This window comes from Lutzomyia longipalpis, chromosome 3, assembly GCF_024334085.1.
Source record: "Lutzomyia longipalpis isolate SR_M1_2022 chromosome 3, ASM2433408v1".
Classification (NCBI taxonomy): Eukaryota; Metazoa; Arthropoda; class Insecta; order Diptera; family Psychodidae; genus Lutzomyia; species Lutzomyia longipalpis.
Window position 1 is genome coordinate 26291151 of NC_074709.1, and position 20751 is coordinate 26311901.

The window sequence follows — 20751 nt, forward strand, 5'->3', positions numbered from 1 at the left end:
ATGGACACAGGAGCGGGGGTGATGGCGACGGAGGGGGGGTTTTTAATATAAATAAAACAAAAGTTTAGTAGAGGAGTTAAATGGTGTGCAAATGTATATTTGAATGGGGTGCAAAACGGATTGCGGAAACGCAAAACTTTCATTGTTCATGACCCATAATGTGTCCATTTATAGCATGACGTGTTTCTCTATATGTATGCACAGAGTTTGTTACAATATTTGCCAGCTTTTAAGTTTAGTGTTTATTTAAAATGCAAATGAAATAGATTTTCAAATAAATTGTGACATTAATTTGAAATGAAAATTGAAATGCATTTTAGGAGTTCCAGAAAAGTACATTTTCATGAATATTTTGGATATTGATAAATATTAAGCGAATATATTGAAAATATATTAATAATAAATGATTTGTTTAGAATATTTATATAAAATTTAGCGTATCGATGAGAATATTAATAAATATCGAGAATATTCTGTGAATATTTAACGAAAATTGCGAATATGTTAACCCTGATGTGCCATTTGGCAAATTTTATTGCCTTCAGGAGCAAAATGACAAAGGATTCAAACAAATTATTGACCTTTTACCTGAATCTTGTTTATTTACAGCAACACATCCCTTTAGAAATTGACAAATACCATCGTTTCGTTCTACACAATTCCCCAAAGGACGCCAAGACGGATGCACCCACCTCCCCCTCACGCTCTAAACTATTGAACATGTTGTTTGGCGAAATAGCTTACATAAGGACAATTGTCAATTGCAATGCTCCATGGACATTGGTGCAGAAAGAAAATTCACACGGAGAGCAGCTCTGTGTGAAACTTATTGAACTCCACGTCCCGACAGTTTGGTGACAGACAATGTTTAGTGAATGCAAAAGCTCTGACACATTTTCTTATCTCATTTCCCGCCAGTTGAGTATTGTTTTTCACCCAGGGAGATGTTTTGTAAACTTTTCTGTGAACATAATCATACCAAAATGAGTTCATTACATGGATTTGCTGGTAAATTGAATTGTGCTATGACACAACTTCATGTGACAGTTCTTTTAGCTTTCAAAATTTGACAGATGTCATAAAAAATGAAGGTTTGACTGCTTTTTTCAGCGGCTATTTTTCGCTCAATTTACTTCATGTCAACGTAAATGGAGAAATCTTTTCTTTGATGAATTTTCAAATGATTTTCCAACATTGATTTCTTGACATTTTCCAATACTAAATTCCCCATTAATGTAAGCGGATTAACTCTATCGTGCGGCACAGAATTTCATGCCTCAATGCAAATTGCTCCCAAAATCTCTTGCCAATATTGTGGATGAATGTATGTATCAATATATTTCTTGTTGGAATAATAAATTCATTGAAATGAGGGGGCGGTCATGATGCCACGCCCTCTATAACGAACGCATCAGTTCAATATTCAAATTTCCTCGAATGAGGATTAAATTTAACGTACATATAAGTAGAAAGTAGCTTTAGATAAGCCGTAAGAACATATCTAAATATCTATTTTCTAAATAATTCTGACTATCACAATGATTTTAGAACAAGATTTAAATATAAACGGTTTATTTTTGAATCTAAAGCATATGACTGCCATTCTTTAATGAAATTGCAATGCAATTTATGCATTCTTCAGCTATACAGAAAGTAATTACGACTAATTGAGATAATGTAAGAAACATAATAATCTACAACAAGAGAAATGAAGCAACTTTTCCCTGAAAGTTTCACCCCTCTAGGCAATGCTGCATTGCTGCATTGTATATTCATAATTAAATTCTATGAAGAAGATGCTTCTTTAATAAATTCTATGCGAGAATTTTTTAAATATTTAGGTCACAACCCCAAAGTTCTGAATTCGTTCTTCTTTTTTTTCGTTGACATGTTGGTAGAAAAAAAGCTCCACAACATAGTAAAGTTGTAAAATATGCTTTCTAGAGTATAGCAAATGCGAACAAACGGGGAATTTTTGTAGATTATACACTGAAAAATGATTGCCTGTGGGGGATGAAAATTCAGCAATATATTGTTTCTCAAATAGCCAACATAAATCAAATAGAAATGATTCTCAATTTCCGCAACAAATACCCACCCATTGCTCTATTCGAGAGCATATTTACTGTCAGAGCTACTTTTTTTTGCATCGATTTTTCCCTTCAACTTCAAATACAAAAAGTTTTGGCACACAATCATGGATTCTGTCTATTTTATTCTATATTAATGTAGTCGATTGAAAGCATTCCAAGGTAAATCATACACAGAAGCTGATAAACTCAATTCCCCGATGGAACACACATTTGCTGTGGTTATGAAATTTTAATTGAAACCAATAAGTGAGAATTATTTTCGAACATTCATTAAGTATTCAAATATGTGTTTAATTGGTAGATACATTAGTTCGTGCACAAGATAATTAATACCCAAATACACACCAAACGGATTGAACCTCTCAATTAAACGATTAAAATCATATAAACGTACAATTTTGAATTCTTTTAGGATGTTTTCTGAAGAAAAAAATGCTGAAATACTAGAATGCTTAAACTTAAATATTTGGCTAAAATTTTAGGGTTTAACTTAACACTTGGAGGACACGAATTTCTAACCTCAAACTTTGAACTTAATTTTCTATGATTAAGAAAACGTTTTTTCCAGAAATTCTTTTGACCAACTTCTAGTATTTAAAGTCGCCTAGGTACACAAATATGTAGAATTTATCAAGATAAGTTGGATAGATTTTAATCTATGGTGGTTTAGAAAAGCCAAATTGGCAGCGATTACCAGTTTTGTCCTCCAAGTATTAAAGAAAACAATTTAAAACCAACGAATTGGACGATTCGAAATTCGGTTCACTTTATACTGTGGTTTAAAAGAGATCAAAAATACACAATAATGACGTCATTGTTGTATTTTTTAGGCAAATTTTTTTGTATTTTGGGTTGTCTTGGCAAAATATTATTTTAGTGCATATAGGGATGAATAAACTCCTTTCTTTTTCCATGAAACATAAAGAAAGGAAAAAATATTTTTTTTTTCAAAAGAAATATAATAAAACGACATAAAAATGAATAAAATCCTGCGACACAGAATCCCTACAAAGTTAACACCCATTTATGAGCTTTTAAAAAATCTTATTGGGTGATAATTTTGTCTACATGCCTGCAATACCTATATCTATATAATAAAGAAAGGTCTGTTTGTTGGTAATCTTCCGTCGTGTTCGGCTATACAAATCTACACCGTTTGACCGATCGCGATGAAATTTGGTACAGAGGCTCCTTATAACAGGCGGTTTCGAGTGGCCGTATCCATTTTCCCCCCGAAGCCCCCCTTCAGGTAGCCCCCATATAACTCTCATGCTTTTTTTGCGAATTTTTGAATTTGGCGCCTGAAATGTTGTATGAAAATGATTTCTTCGCTTTGCAAATTTTTCTTTTGGAATTGATGAGACCTCTCGATCTATATAATAAAGAAAGGTCTGTTTGTTGGTAATCTTCCGTCGTGTTCGGCTATACAAATCTACACCGTTTGTCCGATCGCGATGAAATTTGGTACAGAGGCTCCTTATAATAGGCGGTTTCGAGTGGCCGTATCCATTTTCCCCCCGAAGCCCCCCTTCAGGTAGCCCCCATATAACTCTCATGCTTTTTTTGCGAATTTTTGAATTTGGCGCCCGAAATGTTGTATGAAAATGATTTCTTCGCTTTGCAAATTTTTCTTTTGGAATTGATGAGACCTCTCGATCTATATAATAAAGAAAGGTCTGTTTGTTGGTAATCTTCCGTCGTGTTCGGCTATACAAATCTACACCGTTTGACCGATCGCGATGAAATTTGGTACAGAGGCTCCTTATAACAGTAACAGTGTAGATTTGGCGCCGGAAATGTTGTATGAAAATGATTTCTTCTCTTTGCAATTTTTTTTTTTTTTTGAGATTGATGAGAGCTCTCCATCTATCTTTCTTCTATATAATAAAGAAAGGTCTGTTTGTTGGTAATCTTCCGTCGTGTTCGGCTATACAAATCTACACCGTTTGACCGATCGCGATGAAATTTGGTACAGAGGCTCCTTATAACAGGCGGTTTCGAGTGGCCGTATTCATTTTCCCCCCAAAGCCCCCCTTCAGGTAGCCCCCATACAACAGTCATGAATTTTTTGCGAATTTTTGAATTTGGCGCCGGAAATGTTGTATGAAAATGATTTCTTCTCTTTGCAATTTTTTTTTTTTGAGATTGATGAGAGCTCTCCATCTATATAATAAAGAAAGGTCTGTTTGTTGGTAATCAGTCGTGTTCGGCTATACAAATCTACACCGTTTGACCGATCGCGATGAAATTTGGTACAGAGGCTCCTTATAACAGGCGGTTTCGAGTGGCCGTATTCATTTTCCCCCCAAAGCCCCCCTTCAGGTAGCCCCCATATAACTCTCATGCTTTTTTTTGCGAATTTTTGAATTTGGCGCCGGAAATGTTGTATGAAAATGATTTCTTCGCTTTGCAAATTTTTTTTCTTTGGGTTTGATGAGTGCTCTCCATCTATATAATAAAGAAAGGTCTGTTTGTTGGTAATCTTCCGTCGTGTTCGGCTATACAAATCTACACCGTTTGACCGATCGCGATGAAATTTGGCACAGAGGCTCCTTATAACAGGCGGTTTCGAGTGGCCGTATTCATTTTCCCCCCAAAGCCCCCCTTCAGGTAGCCCCCATATAACAGTCATGCATTTTTTGCGAATTTTTGAATTTGGCGCCGGAAATGTTGTATGAAAATGATTTCTTCTCTTTGCAATTTTTTTTTTTTGAGATTGATGAGAGCTCTCCATCTATATAATAAAGAAAGGTCTGTTTGTTGGTAATCTTCCGTCGTGTTCGGCTATACAAATCTACACCGTTTGACCGATCGCGATGAAATTTGGTACAGAGGCTCCTTATAACAGGCGGTTTCGAGTGGCCGTATCCATTTTCCCCCCAAAGCCCCCCTTCAGGTAGCTCCCATATAACAGTCATGCATTTTTTGCGAATTTTTGAATTTCGCGCCTGAAATGTTGTATGAAAATGATTTCTTCTCTTTGCAATTTTTTTGGGGTTGATGAGTGACTCCAATCAACGTATAAATCATCACAATTTTTTTTCTCTAAAATTTGCGCGAAGCGCAAAACCCCCCGCGAAGCGGGGCGAGGAAAATTGGAGCGAAGCGACAATTTACCTCGTTTTGTATATTTTACAGCCAATAAATATCAAAAATATCTTAAACCTCTTGGCACGATTTAATTGGTTTTCAGGCATTATATCGTATACTTGTTTATGATATATAATTTATGTTGCTTTATCAACTTCTACTGCGGTTAATGGTTAAAGTATGACAACTTTCTGTGTTAATACCTTCTCTATTAAGGTTCCAACACTATCGTTTCGTTAAAATTGCCATGATACTTATCATATATCACAGTTTGCTCCGTAATACTCGCGTAGTGCATCATATAGAGTCACTTTTATCCCCAAATAATCTTCCAAACTGAATCCTCGCTTCGTGTAGATCATTGTGTGTATGTGTCTACTATAGAGAGAAACTTCATGGGTGGTGTGGGTGGTGGAAAATAAGAGAAGGCAGGGTGTCGTTCTGTACAACATTCAGCTTGCATTGTCTACGTGTTCTCCATATAGCTTCCGTTGTACGTGCAAACGAGCAATGGGTTGTGGGCACTTGAAGTTCATCCCGTATTCCTTGGCTATGCTATATACTCAACATACATATACCCTGATAGACCAATTCCGCGTTATTTATTTCTCTTTCTCTCAATGCGCGCCTTTTTCTGCATCAATTTCAAACGAATTTATATGCAATGTAAGTGACTCACTCGATGGAATTCAATTACTCTGGTAATCTTCAAAATGAATCCCAGAAACGAAGCAAATGTTTTTGAGCCAAAATGAAGAGAAAAAAAAAGTTCCTTTGTGCAATTTGTAACAATTTTATTGAAATTGCTACATGATATGGAAGAAATAGGTTCTATGGTGCAATTTATATTATTTACTCCAGATGTGCTTCTTGAGGAATATAGTTATCAATGTTAATTGACCTTAATTGACTAAAAGAGTTTTTGGCACTTGAAAAGTTTTTTTTTGTGGACTCAATTTTTCCCGCAATTTTCAGGTCTTTCAAAAACAAAGCATAATACGATAAAATTTTCCAAATAAAAAAATTTCTCAATTGTCTCAAAATCCGATAAATGACACAAATGGGTTAATGATGGATACGGCGTTTAAATTTCATAAATTACTCTTTTACCATAATTAAATATTTTTAATTAAAATATTAACTATTTCATCGCAAACATTATGTAATTACAATTCGTGTTTCAATAAATTTGATTAAATTTGACGTGAAAATCGCAATGAAATTAACAGCCAATAGAGTGAGATGAAATGGGAATTGTTCTCTTGAAATAATTTAAATACTCCCAAAATTAGGGTAGAGTGGGGTAAATTTGTTTAATATTTATCCATTTTTGAATACAAAAAAAATTCTTTTCATTTTGGGCTTGATTTAGAGGCAATTGTGAAAATTTTGATTTTTAATTTAGCGATTTTTTGCACAAGGGGGTTTTATTCGGATGATTTGCCAAAGAAATTCGTGTACAACTCTAAGCTTTAAAATGTAAAATTCAAGCATAAAAAGTCTTAAACCAAACCGAAAAGTAGTAAATTCAACCCAAAAACTACTAAATCCAAGCCGATAAATGTTTGGTTTTTAGTTCCAAAACAACATAGATTGAGACACAAAATGTTTAAAAATAAAAAGTCATTAAAGCCTCAAAAAAAAAAAAAAACTAAATTCAAAGCAAAAAAGTAGTAAACTAATGTTGAAAAGCAGTAAATTGACCCCATAAAAAGACTTAATTTAAACCAAAAAGTCCTAAATACGTTTTTGGAACTTTTTCGGTTTTGAGTTGTTCGGTTTTTAGCAAAAAATGTTCATGTGAAGTCAAATATTCAGACCTTCGTAAATTAGTGGATATTTCCCTTAAAATACGAAAATGTTCGCCAGATAAACACCCCTTGTTTTGGCATAAAACTTTGAAGATTTTTTCTAAGATTTTCTTGGACCTTTTATGATTTTTCCCTGCATACCACTCAAAATGAATAATCTCCTTTATTCATTTTTCTTTCGTTCATCCTAACCATCCTAACAGAAAACTTTGCAGTAAAATAAATTTACTCTCAAATGACTAACTTAACCCCGCTCTCACGTACAATAATTCCATTTTAATTATTATAAAGTAGCTACTTTACACTTAATATTTTTAATTATTATTATTTTTTTTATAAAATTTAACATTTTATGCGGTTTTTTATCCACATTTTCCCCCATTTTCCCCTTTCTGTGGTCAGTAGAAATGATAATTTTCAATTTCCAGGTGATTTATATTGGAAAATTTTATTCCATTTTGCGAAAATATAAAAATAACTTCGACCTTCCCCCGCTTGGATGCTTTATAATTAGTACTGACAGGCTTCCAGGGTTTCCACAGGTTGCGTATGGAAGTTCTCACGGAACTATATATCGCATAATGTAAATTACATATTTAATTATTCAACCCATGTCGGTTTTCCGCCCATTCTCACCTCGATGGAGGTCAAATTCGTGACTTTGTACGGGAGAAATTCTCAAATGGGTTGGTCGTTGAGATATTTCCTCAAAAGGGATCATTGTCTGGTTTTACCATCAAGTTTAAGAGAATGAGATTCTGAGGAAGTACAGACGAGTGATTCTGCTGCTGACAGGTGGAAACGCGAAATATTAAATTTTATACTACACCCCCACGACGATTCAGCTTGAATTTTATCTCTTGTTCCAGCCCCCCTTGGAAATGCCTTATAGTTAAAATGAGATTTTCCCTTCGACCTAAATTTTACCTTTTATTCACAAATTTTCCGGACTTTTATTTAATTTCTTTTTTTGCCCCTCGTCTATTTTCCACAAAACTACCCACAATTATTTGGGTTTTGTTCTTAACTAAGAGAGAGAGCGAGCGAGGAGTTTGTTAGTGGCATTTGTGTCTTTTTATGGGATTTCAAATGAGAACCCTTCCACACATTTGGCGGTATGTTAAAACATTGAATTAATACGTGTATACCATGAGAAGAGGACTCTCTACTATACAGGGGGAGAGAGAGTGGCACAGCGGTTTTGCAATGAAGAGAAGAGGATTTAATCCAACACTTAATTGCTGGATAATTGCATGAGTTTTTCAGGTCTCACTTGGAGCACTTTCCGCTCCAATTGGCCACTGATAAATAGAATTACATGACAAACCGTGCACCAAAGTAAATACAACCACTCCCCTAAAATGAATGCTCTTTTTCCCGGATCCATTTACATATATGTATGTATGTAGGTATATAGATATTTTAGGGTTTTAGGAGGGTAAAGGAGAATGCAATTCAATTTTTCAGGCTGCATTTTTTTTCTTTATAAACTTCAGGGGCGTAAGTAGAAATCAATTCGAAGAGGTGTTTGATTTGACATTCTTTTTAAAACGCTTGACGTTAATTTTAGAAGCTTGACAATCTCTTTTTAACGTTCGACGTTTGTTTTCAGTCTTGATACTTTTATAACAATTGAAGTTCGTTTAAACATCTAATTCATCCTTTATAATGTTTGACGTTTCTTTTCTAACGTTTGACTTTTCTTTCCTTTCGTTTGACATTTCTTTTCTAAATATTTGACGTTTATTTTAACTTCTAACGATTTTTTGACACTTCTTTTATAACATTTGTAGTTCGTTTAAATTCATTGAAGGAGATAAATAGGTTAAAAGCTTATTCATCCGGCTATATTTCAAATATATCATGCAAATAGGATAATTATTCCTGTAGGTAATTATTATCATAGAAAGTACCCAATAATCAAAATTAGTAGGTAGTTAAATACTACAAATAAATTTATTGAAATAACCGACAAATTTTCTCCTTTGTCCTTTACCTTTGATTTCCTTTATTGAAAACTAAAGCTTCTTTTACGATTTTAAACGAATTAAATCAGTGATTTTTCTTGTTTTGAAGTTTTATGTAAAATCAGGAAATCAAAAACTTGGCTTCTAAACCCTAGAATATGTGACAAGTTGTCACAAATTGACAAATTTTACATTTTCTCGTGCACCGTTTGCACTTGTTGCAAAAACTTTCCATTAACAACCCTTGTCAAAAGGAAATTTATTTAAAAGTCTTCTAAAGTGTGGAAAATCACATGAAATATACATGGAAAAAAAACACATTTTGACTACTTTTACAGAAATCAGAAAGATTTATGTTTCCATGACTTCTTTTTTCTGAATGAAAGACTGATGAGAAAAGTTCCATCGAATGATTTCTTTTTGTAATAAAAATTTTAAATTAAATTCTGCAAAATGAACGATAATGGAGAAAACCAGTGGAGAAAACTTTCCAATTCGCAAAGAGGAGAATATTTTCCGAAAAGTTCACATGAAAATTCCATGCAGCAATAAATTGAGTGGAAAGTGGCGAAAAAAAATCACGATAGGAATTTACTAAATTTTTGAATTTATATTGAACATTTAATTAACACATAAAAAAAACCTTTGCGGAAGTTCTGCATTCTTTCCGGAAATTGTTAATTAAATACTTTGAATATTATCGTTAATTTTTTAAGCTCTAAAAGCTCAATAAATCATTTTACGGCTTGTATAAAACTCGATAAACTAAAGCATATTTTGCAGGGAATTCTCGGCTGGAATAAACATGCCTAATTCAAGCATAAATAGCATTATTTGAACACTCTATGCTCTGTTGCGAATCAGCAACAGCATAGTTTTGAAAACTCATGATTATTTCTCAACATGGTTGATTTATTAGTGAAATTTCAATGATTCTTGGAGGAAATTCTTTCTTCTAACTGTGAATATTTCTCTGTAATTTATGTAAATTGCGGTAAATGGAAGAAAATGGGTTTCGATATTAAACTACTTTGGGAATTAAGTGAGTAAATATTTACTGAAATTCTTCGGATATTGCTTTAAATGAACTGTTTCTTCGTGCCCCCTAACTATACGGGTAAGAAAAGAAACTTTGATGCAGTCAATTGGAGCTTCGCTAAATGCTCGCTTTTGTTAAATATTTTATTCTGTTGGCAAAAGCTCCATGAATAATTTTTAATTACAAAAAAGGTAGGGGAGAGCGGGGCTAATAAAGTCACTTAAGGGTTTAGAAAATGCTCAAAATATCATATTTCCCAAAAAGATAAAGCGAAATGTATGGCTCATTTCTTTAGGAAATTTACTGCCCTACAACTCGTTCTCAGATCATTTTGTTCTATCTAGCTAGGAAATATGATATTTTAAGCTTTTTCCAAACCTTTAAGTGACTTTATTAGCCCCGCCCTCCCCTATATTTTAAATAATATTTATTTACTTATTTTAATTTCTTTTGACTGTCTTATTTGGTCACTTCATTAGAGTCTATAAAGAGTTAGAAATAGACTCAATACTTGAAATACGTTAAATTTTTCCTTTAACCCTTTCGCGTCTAGCGTGAAACATAAAAACATTGAAACATGTACTCTTTTATAACGATATTTATTCTGTGGATGTTTTCAGAGGACTTTTCACACTCAGAACTTCTTCTTTGGCCCCTTTTGCGGGGATTTGATGCATTGGTAACTTGGAAAAAACAATTAAATTCATAAATAATTGGAAAAATAAAATGTTTCACGTTTGTGTCAGTGTATGACCCAAAAAAAAAATGCGAAAGGGTTAAATAAATTCTTTACTTTGCCCCAAAATTTACGAATTCCCAAATATTCCAAGAGAATTATCCGTTTACACATTCCAACCCCTCACAATTATTCAGCGTGATTGGGCAGCATAGATACAGAAAACGATTCGTAAGTGAATAAACATTGAAACGAGAGCAAGAAGAGTAATTTTCGTAAATTTCATTTTCACAGCAATGCCATAAAAATTCGTGAAAATTTGCCAAGAGAGTCTGCAAGTTGATTTTGCTACTGCAAACACATAAACAATATAAATTATTTTGAATAGAGGAGACTCTCTGTGAAAATTTCTACGAGAATTTCATGCTACAAAATAAGTCCCCTAAAAGGGTGGGGAGGAAGGGTTTTCCAAAAGTGCATGTATATCGGGTTAATAAGTTGAGGGTGGTAGTGAGGGTGGGTCTAAAGAACGGTGATGGTGTTAAACACAATTTTCCATTTAACTAATTGCCACTAAAACGGATATAAGACCGTGAGTGGGTCGCACATGTGGTGCTGTGCGCGGGAAAATTTATACATTTTACTATCTCAAGGTGTTATGCTTGAGGAGCATAAAAAAGGGATATGCGAGTAAGGAATATTCATCAAAAATATTGCTGATACACGTGCCAAAGTATATTTTATTGCGATAGATATGGCAGAGACGCCCCAACATTTTCAAACGTTGGCATCGTGAATAAATAATATTTAGGCTGCTTCTCCACTTTTTTTTTCTCTTCTTCCAAAGAACGTCTCTTTTCAATTCACCACCTCGGCCCCACCCTTAATTTTTGCCATTCGCATTTTTTTCTCATTTTTTTCCTTCTGGCTTTTTTCAGGGGAAAAATGAAAATATCCTTATGGCTTCGCAACGGCATGTTTTTCTTCATATTGGCGAAAGATCACATTATTTCTGACGGAATCCGCTTGTAAAGCAAGCTCACTTTGTGGCTATGAACACGCAGGTACTGTCTCGCGGGTGAAGGAGTTATGTAATCGATCGATTTTTAGTTAGTTTTCTTGCAAATTAAGCAAAAGTCAGTGGTATTTTAATGGAAATTCTACACAATATATGGAATAAAAAGATCAATTTGAAGTAGTAAGTCATAAGCAATTATTTTTAACTCGTAAAAAAAAATATTTTGAGCAGTTAAAATAATAATTGAGAGTTGAAAACTAATTTAAATTGTTCAAAATCTTTTTTTTTATTCGCTCAAAAACTATTTAAAGCGGTTCAAATAATTTTTGGGAGTAAAAGAAGTAAGAATTTCATTTCTATCTTAATTATCTCTTAAAAACTAATGTAAGCAATTAGAATAATTTTTTGTCGATTAAAAAAGTAGATTTGGCCACTTTGGCCAGCAAAATCCTTCAAGGTTTAAAGATAAAATATTTTTTGACGTAGATAGTTTCAAAAATTCAACAGCATTTTCTTGAAAACTGTCACGATTTTCATTAGGTAGTCTATAAGCATCCAATTAATTGTTTTAAAGCTAAATATCGTTTAAATTTTAAGAATTTTTTTTCCATACTTTGTGCATACATAATGTCCTTTTAGTTCACACAAGATTATTTTTTCATATTTCTTCAATGTAACTGCTATGTATTTAGCCGATGCCACTAACTTTTAAAGTTAAACCGTCTATGGAGATTAGTATGGATTCCCAAGAGCGAGCACTCTGCCCAACTTTTTGCTTCTGAATGGTTTTGGTACTTATATAACCTCTGTTGCTTCCCATTCTTTTCACCGCGTATCTCTCACACAAAATTCACTCTTTTGAGGTTTTTTTTTTTTCAAAAAAACCAACCACACAAAAACACTGCCATCCTGTAAATCACACACACACCTGCGAGGGTGGGGGACAACACAAAAGACTCATCGAGGGACACAAAGTTAAAAGAAAAAAAAAACGAATTTCCCCCAATATTCTGCCTTTTTGGTGTTGCATATACGTGCGTATCAGATATGTTGCACATTCAATGCAATTTTAATTAGTTTTTGTTTTGCATTCGTGAAGACAAAGCATATTTTTGGGGCGATGTCTCTACATCCGTTGAGAGCGGGGGGTGTCTGTTTGAATTGGGGGAGGTTAATTTTCAAAATGGCGTCGGTTACATAACCGAAGCTCGCGTTGGAAATTAATTTTGAAGAGGATATTTTATTTTGCAGTTAAATTTTAGGGATTTGGGGGTAGGGGCGGTGGCTTTTGGGGCCACACGGTTGTGGGAAATTAGTTCACGATGAGTTTAGTTTGATGCTGCGAGAGCATTCGGGCAGGGTGGAAAATTGCGCGCCAAGACGGAGACGCAGTGGCAGTTTTCTGGGTGTGTCACAGACATTTTGGGATGCCTTTACTCTGGTCCTCCGCACAGAGTTCTTCAGACTCGGGATTTTTTTTGCTCTTCACCAGATCATCCATTTCACTATTACACAGATTTTTCATTTCTGCAACAAACATCGATGTCACGAGGGTGGATCACCTCCCATTTTCGGAGGGGTGGGGGGTGGCGTCTACCACCCACCCCATTCCCCCTCGCAGTGAACATGGAGGGAATACCAAAAGCTAAAGAATTCTCATACACAACAACCCGTTCTGGAATGGCGCGCGCGGAGGATTCAAAAAGAGGAGAATCCGATTACAGCGAGACTCGTTTGGGATGCCATGGAGCTGAATTGAGAAAAGTATGCAAAATATTCGCAGCACAGAGATGATTTCCACTTCATATCACTTTCACCCCACACTCCCCCTGCTCCTCCTTGAAAAACCCCACCCACACGGTATGTCTTTTTAGTTTTCACACACTGGGATTTTCCACGCGCCCCACATTTTCCTTTTTGTACGCCTCCACCCCCTCGCTCCGTCATCCAGACACAACCCAAAACATCTTATTCTTTCTCATATACACGCGAACATTATTAGGAGTAAATTGCTTGTCGAGTAGATTGCCAACGTTGGGAGAGAACAATTCGCACCAAACAGAAGGAAGCCTCCTCTCTGGATGAGTTGAAGGGAAAATTAGGAAAAGAAGAATTTTTCTTTTCTATTTTCATCTCCATTCGTCCAGCTGCGAATGACTCATAGGGGAGCTACTTGAGATAAATGATATTGTATGGAATTTCCAAGTGAGGAAGTCGCTTAGAAAATTAAATGAAATTGCGCACAGAGACTTTTTTTTTAGTGAAGAACTAATTCACGCCAGAAGAAAAATGCATTCTGATTAAAGAAATTAAAAGTTTTTCGCTGAGCATTCGTAGAAAGCTTTTAAAAGCTTTCCGAGACTTTGCTAATTATTACTTTTTCACTTTGCTATTTTTTTTGAAGTAAAATGATAAGAAGTAAATGCAGAGAATTCAGAAAAATGTGCAAAAGTTTGCATGAATAGAAATACATACACATAGAGAAATAAGGTGTAAAAAAGGCAAGAGGGAGATTAGTTTTTGCGAGTTAAACTTTGCGGCTGAAAATTGTGGTCTAACTGGTCTAAAGTTGAAATTTTAATGAATCAAATCATTTTAATTACCCTAAAGTTAATTAATAATGCTTCTACACTTCTATTCTTTTATTTTGAGCTGTTAGAAATGAGAATAAACTTTTTCAGCCTCTTTTATATTTATTTAATTTCGTAAGACTAGAGCCGAAAGCTTTGGATTTTTTCTTACAAAAATAATTTTGTACAAAAGCTTAAAGGTCAAGCTTAAATATTCATAGTTTAATATTTCATTTCTTAAAAATTGTTTAAAAAAAAATATTTTCTTACAGTACAAAAATTCATGAAACTAGTCGAAGTGGTACAAAATGTGTTTGTTAAATAAAGCAAAGTTGAATTCTCAGGCTTGTATTTCATTTTAAAAGAAAAACCAATAATAGGAAGACCTTCTTCGAGTATAAAAATTCGTAATAAGGAATTCGTCGAAAGTGGTACAATGTCCTATTTTTCAAACTTCGTAATGAATATAGCACATGTTGAACGTTTATGCCACTTTTGTGTTAAGGTTTTTCAAGTATATTAATTTGGTGGATATCACACTCGTCGAACGCTATAAACAAACTGGTCTAAAGTATGTTTTTCGAGTATTTTCACATAACTAAATAAAATATCGAAGAAAATCAAATTCGCTTCATCAAATTCTTTTCTTCGTCAGCATTCTGTGATGCAAAACTCGTCTAAATTCCACAAAAGGCACTTTTGAATTTTTTCTCTTAGTGCATTTTAGTGGAAAACTGTTGAGTGCATATTTGAGTACATTCCCTTCTACACAAAAAGACTACAATTGCCACCCTTTTTTTGTTCCTCATCTGTATATAAGCTCATCCATTGATCGATTTCTCTAGCAGTGTGCTTCCGTTTTTAACCACTCCCATTCCCATTTGACCGGAAACATCCAGAGAGAGAGATTTTTATCCGTTACATGGCAAAGAGGAAAAGAAGTTTCAGAGCGTGGGAAAAAATAGTATGATGTCCGTACGTTATTTTTTGCAGTGCTTGTTTTGTTTGTTAAACATTAATTAAAGCCACATTAATCCTATATTGTGTTCACTTTGCAACAATGAGCATCTTTCGTGCTTCTTAAGAGTTCTTACAGTTCATACATCCCTCGCGGGATTTTCTTGATTAAAAAGTGTTAACAAGGAAACCTTACAACTGCGCCTACACAATATATACACAAGATATCTCTTTCAAAAAGGGGATTTTCGCAGCACTGAAGGGAGTTTTTCTGATGGTTTTTTTTCTTCTTTTGCACCAAATGGAAGAAAAGGGGGGTCTCTCAACAGGAGGAGTGGTAGATTGTTAACTAACGTGAGGGATGAAACACTCAACAATTTTTTTTGAGTACAAACACTAATCCTCGGCTACAAGAGCATTCCTACAAAACATTTTTTTTAACTTTTAAGACACGGATTTTTTTGTTGGTAAAAACTCTACACAATTTGTATTTAAGGATCTTTTTTTTGCTTGAGTAAAAATATTAATGATAAAGTCCTCTCTGTCTCTCGAAGGAACTCAGATTCATGCACTTTTGTGCCCTAGAATCACTTTATGCTGATTTTTTTGGAATCCTCTCTCCTTAACACTTAATAGTTTTCTTTTTAATTTGAAAGTATCCCTGTTTTAGATTTCACTGCGAACACACGCACAATTTTTTTTAAAAAGGAGTTTTCAATTCATTTTAAAATGAAACTGCTTAAAAAATTAATCCTTTTTTGTTGCAAAATTTGGCTTGCACGGAAGAGCTTCACTATTGTCTTCAAGGGTTGATTATTCTTTTTAAAAAAATGCACAAAATTGCAGTTTTTAATTCACTTTTAATACAACAATAAATGTCCTTTTTTCCGTAGTATTTAAGGTTGAAAAAAATATTGTGCAGTGTGGTTTTCCCCAAAAAAAAACGTGCGTACGTGCGAAGATGTAAAAGGAAAGTTTAAATTAAAAAAAGGATTGTGGTCAGGAGGAAATTTATCGCATCAGCAAATTTTTGGCACCGATTTTTAGGGCACTTTTTTGCGTGTGGAGGAGATTTTGCTGAAGAAGTGATGATGGTTCATCGGATGGACGCGAAACGCGGAACCACACCACATGCTCGGAGCGTTGCAGATTCCCAACTGAGCGTCTCAGCGTTTTGTATTTTATGGTGAGAAGCAACATGTTGGCGTCGGGACGCGCGCGCGGGTGGGTAAAAAGCTCTCCATACAATTGGGGGGACGGCGGCGCGTTGGATTCTGTGCAAAAGGGGGTCACACAGGCGGTTGTGTGTACATGAAAGCTCACCCAAAAAGCTCACACACAACTAACACACCCTGTGCCCTCCTCCACCTCTTGCGATATGTATGCTACATATATAGCACAGAGTGGCGACACTGAACATGCCACAATGATATTTCTCGCACGAACTGTGCCATCATGTAGCTGTACTCACGTTTTTTTTCTACCCCGAAAACCACCCCCGCTCAATTTTGCCACCCACTGGGCACACATTGTACTGCAATTTTGCAGAAGCACGGCTAGGCAGAGGCCTTTTTTTCTCCCTTACATTCAGCCCTTATCTAATTACAAGCTTATACAGGGGGTCCCTGTCTAAAATGCAGGAAATGGAATGATGTATAGAGAAGAAATAGTCTGCAAAAGAGAAAACTCTTTTGCTGATGTTTTTTTTCGTGGTTTGTTAACGGATTAGAGAGATAAACGTAAAAGGTTGGAGAGTTTTTTGTCCATAGATGGCGCTTATTTAAATTCTTTTACATTTACATTCAGAATGAGGTCTGAATTTTTAAAATTAAGAACTGAATTCCTTAGCTGGAGTATTTTTTTTACGTAGATTGTTAACGGATTTAGGGAAGAAACTTTAGATGAGGAGGAAATTTTGTTCATAGATGGCGCTATCACAAATAACTATTTTTAATTTTCTTTTTAAAGGAAAGCGCATTATAGTTCATTTATTAAGATCTAAGTTTCAGTACACGTAATTGTTGTTTCTGAGTTTGTTAATCAATTAAGAAAAAGTTAATTTTAAAGAATTTTTCATTCACAGATGGCGCTGTTTGTATTTTATTCATCAACCAGATGGAAGAAAAATCTTTTCTTTTCAACAGTTGATTTTTTTTAAGCTCTTCCTAAGGAATATTTAAAACCCGAACGACTTTTTCAGCTAAGCAAAGCTTTTGTTGAATACAAAATAAGCTTCAATAATTGATTTTAATTCTACTTCAAAAAAGAATTTCCCCTCGACAACTCACTGAAAGCACGATGAACAATAAATAGAAAGAACTTTACAAGAAAAATAAAACAAAAAAATGATAAATAAGACATTATAATGACAAAATGGAAGAAAACCTTTGTCCTCGCAATTTTAGGACATTAAAACAATCAACTGCGAAGTACGCGAGTCTCTGTGAATTACGGCCCGGAAATTAATTTCTTCTTTTTCCGAATGAAATTCAAATGAAAAATTTGTCCCATCGAGGATGAAAAATATTTGGTTGGGGCACTTCGTGAGTCATATTTCATTTATTTAATTTCTTGTCTTTCATTTCAACCCCATTTGCCCGAGAGGGCTACAAAATTAATCAAATGGCCCACTTTTTGTGAGCTCAATTGATGGTCATGCCCATGCCAGAGGTTTGTTTTTCCTCCCATTTTCCCTCCAAAGGAGTGGCTCCATCTTATTTAGCTCTCTGGCAGAGGAGAAGCCTTAATTTAAAGGAGGTGGGTTGGCTTTAACGCCCACCAAAATACTTCTTCTCTCAATAAAGTGTCTTCAGAAATTTCCACAAGACACAAAATCTCTGGGCAAGAGCATTAGCTGAGCTTTCTTGAAAATCTTAATGCTCAACTCTCACGCAAACCACCAGTTGATACTAAAACTCTTTTACAGATTTCTTAGAAGGATTTTTATGAGGAAAAAATGTGGAAACTTGACTTTTCTTGAACATTTTTCTTTCCCCCAACTCATCCCACGTTCCAATGACCAAATAACGTGGGATGGAATCCAAAGCTCATTATAGAAATATCTTCGTCGAACTCTTGCGTGAATTAATCTAAAAACAAACTCATCCAACGGCCCACGAAAAAAAAGAAGAAATATTTCTCCGAAGAGAGCCATGACCTTTGAGAAAAAAATAATAATTTCTGTGATTTGCACATTTCCAATCCCAAACAGAGTAATTAATTAAGCATTAATATTTCTCTGCCCTCTGGGGGTCACGGGTCATTGGGGGGTGCAGGAGGGAGCGTTTGTTAATGCTTCCAATTGGCCACATCTATCCCAGCCCCGGTAATCAATCTGAAGCCACTAAAACTCACACAAAATGATTGTAGATTATTTGAAATTAATTTTCTCACAGGAAACCTTCCATGGAGAAACTCGAAGAAATTATTTCTCCATGCGGGAGAAGAAAAATTAATCAAAATACCGTAAATTGGGGTGAGTTGGTGGGATGATAGGAATACTTGTGGGGGGAGAAATTTGTATGTTTACAGATTCAAGTTTTTTTTATAAGAAATTCTGGAAGATTTCCTATTTCCTTTCTCTTAAAAGTAAAAATTAAATCAAACTAACCCTATTTTGTTTTAAAAATTATTTGAATTGAATTGAAATTGTTTTTATGACACATTAAAAAGATTTCTATTGCTGTTTGCATGAACAACATCTTAATAAAGAGATCTAAAGCAGAAGATTTCTAAAGTTTTCAAGAAGAAAAGCTTTAAACCAAAACTAACCCCTAATAACACTATTATTCATCTAAAAACTCCCCCCATTCTACAGTACATGAGCGAGAAAACCTCCGACTTTGTTCATGAAGAAAATTTATCACAGAAAAGCAACAATATCTCGAGATCCATGAGGAAAAAAAACGTTGAGAATCTCTGGTCAATGGACAATGATAAATTTTCACCATCACCGAAATGACCGAAAATTCAACCCCTCTGTCAAATCTCAAATGTTCTTTTTTAATGTTTGTTTTATGTTGCTTTGGATTTACCATGAATTTCCTACACACACGCCCACGTGGCTGGACAACGATAAAAACGCAAAATCAAAGATATGGAGGTATGTCGAAAAAAAAAAGAATTAAATGGACATGGATGAATTTTTATCGTTTCACAATAAGTGAACCATTTTGTGGCGTTGCAGCATTTTAATGTTTTTGCTATCCGATTGAGGGCTTTTTATGTTTTGGGGGTGGAAATTTTTTCCCGCCCCGTAAATCTCCTCTTTTGTGTTGAATTTTGATTCAAATGGGGGTGGGTGGAGGAGGATTTGTGTTCAAACTACGAGTAAATTTGTTCAACTGAAAATTGGAACTTTGACCCACTCTGGCCATTTTTTTCGCAAGGGGTCACTGACTGGCCAATAGCAGAAATTTTGCTATGAAAATCATTAATCATTGTTACAAATGAAAAATATGTCATGTGTCCGTGTTTGTGCCTAATGAAATAGAATACAGTATCAATGAGAGATTTATTGTTGTTTTAGTTGGTGTCAAGATGGCCACTAGATGGTGGTAGTTTGATAAAAATTCTCCACCAGGGGGATTTTCTTCACATATTTGCGTTTCACTTTATATTTTTACAAAGAAAAGATTTATTTTTAGGCGGTTTGTATATTTAACCTGTTTCAATACAGATTATGGATTAAATAACCGATTAATCAATTAACTAAGAAAGTTAATTCGTCGATTAATTAGCTAATTATTCGACGTATAAATCGATCATGATCGAAAATATTTGTAAAATAAGTTAAATAAAAACTAATTATTGGATTTAATTAATCTATCTCGGTTAAACAAAACTGTTTGATCGTTTAATTTCCCAAAATTCGATTTATTATTTAATTAGGTTTAAAATAAATGATGAATCGTTTAACGGTTATTTAACTTAAGTTATTTTAGATGATTTTCATGTTAAGAAGTCTACGTAAGTTATTGTTTCGATTTAATGGTTAATTACCCAATTTACTAATCGAATAGTTATTCGATCAATCGATAAACCGTTCAAAATCAATTCTAACTGCCTGAGTTGGTCCTATTTAATTTTTCTAATTTAACATTTTATCAAATATTATTTTCGGCTCTCAGATAACCTTCATCAGGACCTATATCCGTAACAAATTATTCTTAAAATAATTTTATTAAAAAAATTTAAAAAAAATGAAAAATAAGCTCCACCTTCACTCCCAAAATACCCTCAATTTTATTTATGTGTATAAAAAGAAAAACATAAACCTTAAATCGACAGCTGTAGATTATCATGTCACCCAAGACACAGACACAGTGAAAGGTGCATGTCTCAGGCGAATTGAGCTGTAATCTGGGATTTACTCCAAACAATCTCCATAAAAAAAACTTCTAATACCGCACCAAATAAATTTCCTTCCGTGTGCTGTAAATTCGCCGCAGGAATCGAAGAGATTCTGCGTATAAATACGGATGGTAAAAAAAAAAGTTTGAGTGCCTGAAGCATCACGCACTTTTATGAT

At 34.4% G+C, this 20751-nt stretch overlaps 1 protein-coding gene across 7 annotated transcripts in view; it reads right to left on the reverse strand.

Annotated features, from left to right (window-relative positions):
• The window catches only part of LOC129793494 (uncharacterized), a 94833-nt gene that overhangs the window by 28446 nt on the left and 45636 nt on the right, over nucleotides 1-20751 (reverse strand). Inside the window, exon 1 of one of the 7 annotated variants that reach the window (XR_008750927.1) lies at nucleotides 15576-16633. The exons of 1 other annotated variant lie outside the window; for it this stretch is intronic. The gene's annotated coding sequence lies outside the window, so the exon portion shown is untranslated. Of the gene's footprint in view, nucleotides 1-15243; nucleotides 16634-20751 lie in introns of those variants that run through there. 5 more of the 7 variants (XR_008750926.1, XR_008750925.1, XR_008750924.1 and 2 more) reach the window with 5 other exon arrangements.